Consider the following 7,749-nt stretch of genomic DNA (forward strand, 5'->3'; position numbering starts at 1 on the left):
GTGCCGCACTGTCGGAGGGTCAATGCTGAGGGAGTGCCGCACTGTCGTAGGGTCAGTGCTGAGGGAGTGCCGCACTGTCGGAGGGTCAGTGCTGAGGGAGTGCCGCACTGTCGGAGGGTTAGTGCTGGGGGAGTGCCGCACTGTCGGAGGGTCAATGCTGAGGGAGTGCCGCACTGTCATAGGGTCAGTGCTGAGGGAGTGCCGCACTGTCGGAGGGTCAGTGCTGGGGGAGTGCCGCACTGTCGGAGGGTCAATGCTGAGGGAGTGCCGCACTGTCGTAGGGTCAGTGCTGAGGGAGTGCCGCACTGTCGGAGGGTCAGTGCTGGGGGAGTGTCGCACTGTTGGAGGGTCAATGCTGGAGGAGTGCCACACTGTTGGAGGGTCAGTGCTGGGGGACTGCTGCACTGTCGGAGGGTCAGTGCTGGGGGAGTGCCGCACTGTCGGAAGGTCAGTGCTGGGGGAGCCCCGCACTGTTGGAGGGTCGGTGCTGAGGGCATGCCGCACTGTCGTAGGGTCAGTGCTGAGGGAGTGCCGCACTGTCATAGGGTCAGTGCTGAGGGAGTGCCGCACTGTCATAGGGTCAGTGCTGAGGGAGTGCCGCGCTGTCATAGGGTCAGAGCTGAGGGAATGCTGCATTCACATGAGTTCTTGAATCAAGGTCCCCTCTGCTTCCTTGTTACAACAGTGACTACATTCCAAAAGTTCTGTGGTTCATAAACCTCATCGAGATATGCAGAAAACCTGAACTGTGCTGGGTGGTATCAGGCAGATTATTTACACATCTCTGACAGATGATTGATGCACTTCAATGTCTCCTGCTGTCCGAGTGCATTGAGGTTTCATTGTTGTAGTCGCAGGACGAGGGTTTAGCCACAGCGCTGTTTGGGATCAGTGATCAGTCATAGCTTTCCCATCTACTCATGGTCCTGTTTGTTCAATAAACACATTCAGTCTTTCCTTCCATGGAGGTGCAGGTAAAGACATACCTCAATGTGACCTGATTTACCCGACACTGCTCTTGTCTATTACTCTTCCCTTTATGGGGAATGTTGGAATTAGAGTAAATGATTCAGGCATTGATGGCCACTTCAGCCTGCTCCATCATTCAGTAAGATACATTTAATCAGATTATTGTATATTCCCACTTTGCCCTGATAACTTTTCACTCTCTCGCCTTACAAGAATCTAATCCCATGTCCGTCCATCCCCTTCAGTGAAACGGTACATGCAAATTCCCATCTGATGTTACCATGAGACAAGTCAGATCCCAGAATGAAGTCTGGCTTGGTGAGGCGATCTTTCACTGCAGAATAAGCGCAAAAGGCTGCAGATTTTGTTTTAGCAATCAAACTGAAGCTTATTACACAAAAGAGATAAAAATCGAATAAAATAAACCAATGTTCCTGAATATTATGCTGTTTGAAAGATTTTAAAACATGCAGCAAGGCAAAATCTTTATTACTCCTTTCACCTATCACACTGCAGTTAATCCAAAGAAAGTCTTCTTTTCTTGACCAATCTGGAAACTTGTTTCTTTTGGATTTTGATTCCATGAGCTGTGGAAGTCTTTGTAATCAAGTCTGCACTCAATGTAAACTTTCTCAGTCTTTTAATAATCTCCGGGATTCTAACTAGCTGTGCTGCTCTGGAACTTTCATAAACTAAATTCTTCATCAGAGGTAACTTAATTTCCTAAAGACTCCTTCTTTCTCACATGTGACCCCAGTCACATGCCAGAGGAAACATCACAGAAGCGCTTCACAGGAGGCTCCCAAGCACTGAGGATGTCACCTAGACAGGGGACGAAACGTTTGCAACACAAATTCCCAGCTCGGCGAACAGAACCACAACAACAAGCACCCGCGTTACAAATCTTCTCACAAACTTTGAACCCAGTCAGTTATCCTTTGAAATGCAAACCTTTCCCATCTCTGGGTTTCTCTAAACAAAAATTAATTTTACTTTATTTTAAAACCAGAAGTAAGTTAATGTCTTTCAATATTTTATCGTTCCCATCATAAACCCCCACAATATGAACGAGCTCCTACTAACCCTCATGGAGACAAACACTGGTTTAAAATCATGATTGGAGAAAAACTAACCTAGTAATGTTGAAATTGCTTCTCAAAATTAGTTCAAACCTACATGACTGGAATCAGGAGGATCTCATTGACTGTGAGATCCTAGATTGGGGTTTTTCAACAGGAAGCCCAGGGTAACAGAGATAAACAAGAGAGTCAGAAAGTCTCCTGTCTCCCAGCTGGCTGGCCACAATTGGAATACTGTACACATGTAAATAAAGGGTAATTTGGTGATGGGATATAGGCCTCTGTGCAGTTATTTCAATCCCCATATGCCACCAGTTTAAAATCCATGCTCAAAGCAATATTATATTTGTGTATATAAATCACATTTTATGCATTCCTTGTGTAAAATTGCATCATACACTCTTTGTACAGTCCACCCTCTAATATAACACAAAGTCATTCCATGGAAACTGCCAGGTTGTGATTTTTGATAAAATTTGTAGCTCAGGTTGAGGTTCAGGTTGTATGTTTGCTCGCTGAGCTGGAAGGTTTGTTTTCAGAAATTTCATCACCATACTAGGTAACATCATCAGTGAGCCGCTGGTGAAGTGCTGGTGTTCTGTCCTGCTTTGTATTTATGTGTCTTAGTCTTTTAAGGTGAGTGGTATCATTTCCAGTTCTTTTTCTCAGAGGCTGGTAAATAGAATCCAAATCGATGTGTTTATTAATGGCCTTCTGGTTTGAATGCCAGGCCTCTAGGAATTCCTGTGCATGTCTCTGTTTAGCCTGTCCTAAGATGGATGTGTTGTACCAGGTGAAATGGTGTCCTTCTTTGTTTGTATGTAAGGATACTTGCGTGAGTGGATCATGTCTTTTGGTGGCTAATTGGTGTTCATGTGTCCTGGTGGCTAGTTTTCTGCCTGTCTAATCAATGTAGTGTCTGTTACAGTCTTTGCAAGGTATTTTGTAAATGACATATGCTTTGCTGATTGTTTGTATAGGGTCCTTCAGGTTCATCAGCTGTTATTTAAGTGTGTTGGTAGGTTTATGGGCTACCATGATGTCAAGGGGTCAGAGTAATCCGGAAATCATCTACGAGATGCCTTCGATGTATTGTACTGTAGGTAGGGTTTCTGGGCGGATTGTTTGGGTTGTTGTTTAAGAATTAGTGGATTGTGTTTATTGGTGCCTGTTGTTCTTGAATACGCTGTATAAGTATTTTTCTTCTGCTGCACCTAGTTCCTGAGTGATGCATTGTGTTGTGGCCTGTTTAAATAATGCCCTGATGCAGCTCCATTTGTGGATGTTGAGTATCCTGTAGTTGAGTATCTGGTCTGTGTGTGTTGCTTTCCTGTAGATGCTGGTCTGCAGTTCTCCATTAACTGTTCGTTCTACTTTGACATCTAAGAAGAGGAGTCTTTTGTTGTTCTCCTCCTCTTTTGTGAATTTTATGCCAGTAAGGATGTTGTTGATGATATTGTGGGTTTCCTCTAATTTGTTCTGTTTTGTGACGACAAAGGTTTCATCCACGTAGCTGACCCAGAGTTTGGGTTGGATCATGGAGAGAACTGTTGGTTCAAGTCTCTGCATTACTGCTTCTGCTAAGAGTCCTGATACTGGTGATCCCACGGGTGTCCTGTTGATCTGTTTGAAGGTCTTGTCATTGAAGGTGGTGCGGATAGTGAGGTACAGGTCTACTAGCTTCAGCATGCTGTCCTTGCTGATGAAATTGGTGCTGTCTTTTGGTGTTTGTGTCCTTGATTCATTTAGTAGTGCGGTCAGTGTTTCTTTGGCCAGGCTGATGTTAATTGATGTGATTATGACAGTTAAGTCACAGGAGATCATTATTTCATCCTATTCTATTTTGGTGTCTTTGATGACAAAATGTCTGAAAACAAACCTTCCAGCTCAGTGAGCAAACTTACAACCTAAGCTCCCAGGTATTCCCATTTTCATTTCCATGTTTTATTGGCATTCAGCCAAACTGTAATTTGCTAGCCAGTTGCACTGATACCCATTGTCCTGGGAAGTTGTTACACTCACTGGGAACCCAGGGAGAATAGGACTGAACACAATTGTCACTACCCATTGCTGTGGTTCCTTTCCTGACTGGCACACAGGGCAACAACAGAGAGAGAGGAAATTGAGGATTTTCAAGTGAATCTGCTTCCAGTGAGTGGTCACAAAACGTGCATTATCCACCCAGCCAACAGGTGCTATGGTTCAACTGGGCCCTGGATGCAGAGGGACAGGATCCAGGGCTGGAATGGGACCAAACTTCTGACATTAGATTAGGCAGGGACCACACACTAGCTAAACCTTCTAGAACTATGAAGTGCAAGAGAGAAACTGTCTCTGGCTCCACCAGCAGTTTTTCTAAAAACACTTTCCCAAAACCAAGTTTGTAGAGATACACATGATCACTGGATTTATCTTGAGAGATTGTGTCACTCTCTGTTCAAAGAAGTCTACATGACATCACGTGTAAGGAGACAATGGTATGATCTAATATTCCACATCCTTTTGGTCAGAGCCCTTTCTTAGAAAGGCATTTGTCCCTTTGGCTGTAGGTGCTATTTATAAGGCAAGAAAACAATTTAAAATAATCACTGATATCATGTGTCATGTCTTGTGGAGATTGGTATGATTCCACCAACTGCACAATAAGATCCCAGACAAGCAATGGATAGCTACTTTCTTCAAACCTGTGAGATTTAAGGTTGAAATCTCATATTCTGTAAACCTTTCTGAACCAATCCTTTTTTAAAAGCACTTTTCATTTTCTGAAAGTGGAGACTCTTGTTCAGCTTTTCACCCCCCTCAGCCTGGCCCTGTGAGTTTTGTATCTGTTTGACTGTGAGCATTGTATCTGCCTGACTGAGTGTTGTATCTACCTGACGGTGAGTGTTGTATCTATCTAATTGTGAGCATTGTGTCTGTCTCACTGAGCGTTGTATCTGTCTGACTGTGAGCGTTGTATCTGTCTGACTGTGAGTGTTGTATCTATCTAATTGTGAGCATTGTGTCTGTCTCACTGTGAGTGTTGTATCTGTCTCACTGTGAGTGTTGAATCTGTCTGACTGTGAGCGTTGTATCTATCCGACTGTGAGTGTTATACCTGTTTTTTTTACTGTGAAGTTGCAATGCCATAGACTAAAACTATTGTTGTGATTGGGGTTTTGTTGTCAGGAGTCCAGTGGTTTAACATTTTAATTTTCTGCCTATAGCGATTGGGACAAATTAATCCTGGGATATCCTATCTCCACAGACACTTTCCCAAATCTTCAGGGAGGATCTATACAATGGCCATTTTGGAAAAGCCCCTCTGGCATCACCCGGCTCTGACCTGTGACTGTCCCTGAGGCCAGATGAGTTCACGTTTGTTATCCAGTCCTTTGCCCAACCTCTCTGCAGTTGCATGAGGAGTTATGTAGCGCTATATAAATTCAAGTATCCTTCTTTCTTGACTTGGCGCATTAGCCAAGAGTGGTACCTGACAAGAGTCAGATAGTTAGATAAAAACAATGACTGCAGATGCTGGAAACCAGATTCTGGATTAGTGGTGCTGGAAGAGCACAGCAGTTCAGGCAGCATCTGAGGAACAGTAAAATCTTCTGGATTAGTGGTACTCCTCGGATGCTGCCTGAACTGCTGTGCTCTTCCAGCACCACTAATCAAGAGTCAGATAGTTCCTGTTCCACAGTACATTAATATGCAGGTGACATTCTTTCAATAGTAAATATTAAGGATGTTTCAGGAAAAAATATTCAACATAAATGTAAACGTTTATTGAAATGAGGTTGTGGACATTCCCCAGATTCCTGTGTCTGGAATAATGGTGTCTAAGCTTTCTGGTGTTGGGTGAGTGCAGTCTGGAGAGTATGGCCCTGTGTCTACTGACATTTCCAGCTGGATTGATCCTACCTGCCCTGATACCAGCTCGAGTTAATTCAATGTGCCCAGGACTGTAGTGTTATACCTGAGCTGGCAAAGTCCCTGGAAGTGTAGGTGTAACATGCAAATATTGCATCAAATCAGTATATAAATAAACTGAATGGTTGGTGTCTGAAGGCTGCCAGTCATAAAATAAATGAACTTCAATCCCTATGTGTGGATTGTGTTCACAAACTGATTTCAGTCATAGCTGTAAGATTCATCAAAGTGCATGGGGAATTTTTGAAAAATGCACTCTGGGAAATGAGCGTCACTGAGAAAACTGCTCTTTATTACTCACCTCTCATTGCTGTGAGAAGGTGGTGATTGGGTGAGAAGCTGCTACAGACAACAAGGTCTATTGCTACTGTGGAAAATGTTCCTTCATAGACAAGGTTAAAGGGGTACAAGGAATTTAGTGTAAAACCTCCTGTCAGAACATACTCTCACTATCATGGTCTCCTTCTCTGACATTGGCAATACTCCTGTTCTGGTCCCGTTAGGACAGAATGCAAGCAAGCGAGCCTCAACTGCCTGACTTGATTCACCAACATGCCCAGTCGCACAGACACACACATAGAGACACACACATACACTTAGACAGTTAGTCACACACACACAGACTCCCACTCCCACAGACAAACATACACATGCAGACATGCATACACAGATAGTTAGTCACACATATACAGAGTCACCCCCCCCAAACACACGCGCACACTCACACACACACACAGACAACTAGACACATATAAATACACATACAAAGACGCGCACACACACGCACACAGACAGATGTACACACACGCGCGCACACACAATTAGCTAACCCAACATGTCGCCGACACTGAGGATATTATTAGTGTTGAAGTGGTGGATTACTGGGGGAGCCTCCAGATTAGGGATGTCTGACCTCGGTTAGTGTTATTGCTGGGACTGAGGTGAATGCTCACCACATACAGGCCAATAACCACCTTCCTCTCTGAGTCACAGACCTGGGAGACTATGGGATCAAACCTTATGACAGACCAAAGGCGGACTCTCTGGTGAAATAATGAGGATGATTCAGGACTGGGTGAGACAATAACATCATGCCTCCTTCCCCAGTTCCACGGGTATTTCAGGGTCCTATCCCTATCAAGTTCCTCAACAAATCATTCACTGCATTACAGTCTGTCAGAATTTGCTGTGTATAAATGGCTACATTATTTGCTGAGACCTTCTCAAGGAATAGGCAACAGCTGTCAAATGTGTCAGAGAGTTATTAAAACAAAATGAAGGGCTGAGATTTGTGGAAAGATGCTCTTTCAATCCACATTGTCTCTCCCAAAGGTATATTTTAGTAAAGGTAGCCTCAAAGGTGGATTATTGAAGAGATTATTATCCTGGCTTCAGCCTGTCTGCCTTTCTAGTCTCCTCCTCAAATGCATGTCCCCCTCACTGTAGTAGTTGTGGGGAGGAGTTTGAATTTTAATTGACTGGTTAGATCTTCATAGGCAGCAGGTCATTTAGTGGTGAAATCTCAGCTGAGGAGGATAGACACGTCCTTAAAATAAAAACCGAACACTGGAAAAACTCAACAGGTCTAAAAGCATCTGTGGAGAGAAAACAAAGTCAACATTTTGTGTGATATGACCATACTTCAGAACAGAAAGCGATTGGAAACAGAGTTCTTTATGTTGAGGAGTAAATGGAACTGATTGCAAAGGTAAAGTCATTATTGTTTCACTGTCTCATTAGAGCAAGATGACTAATGGAGCTTTAACCTGAGGGTCACCATGTCAGAGGC

This window comes from Hemiscyllium ocellatum, chromosome 33, assembly GCF_020745735.1.
Source record: "Hemiscyllium ocellatum isolate sHemOce1 chromosome 33, sHemOce1.pat.X.cur, whole genome shotgun sequence".
In the NCBI taxonomy this organism is placed as follows: domain Eukaryota; kingdom Metazoa; phylum Chordata; class Chondrichthyes; order Orectolobiformes; family Hemiscylliidae; genus Hemiscyllium; species Hemiscyllium ocellatum.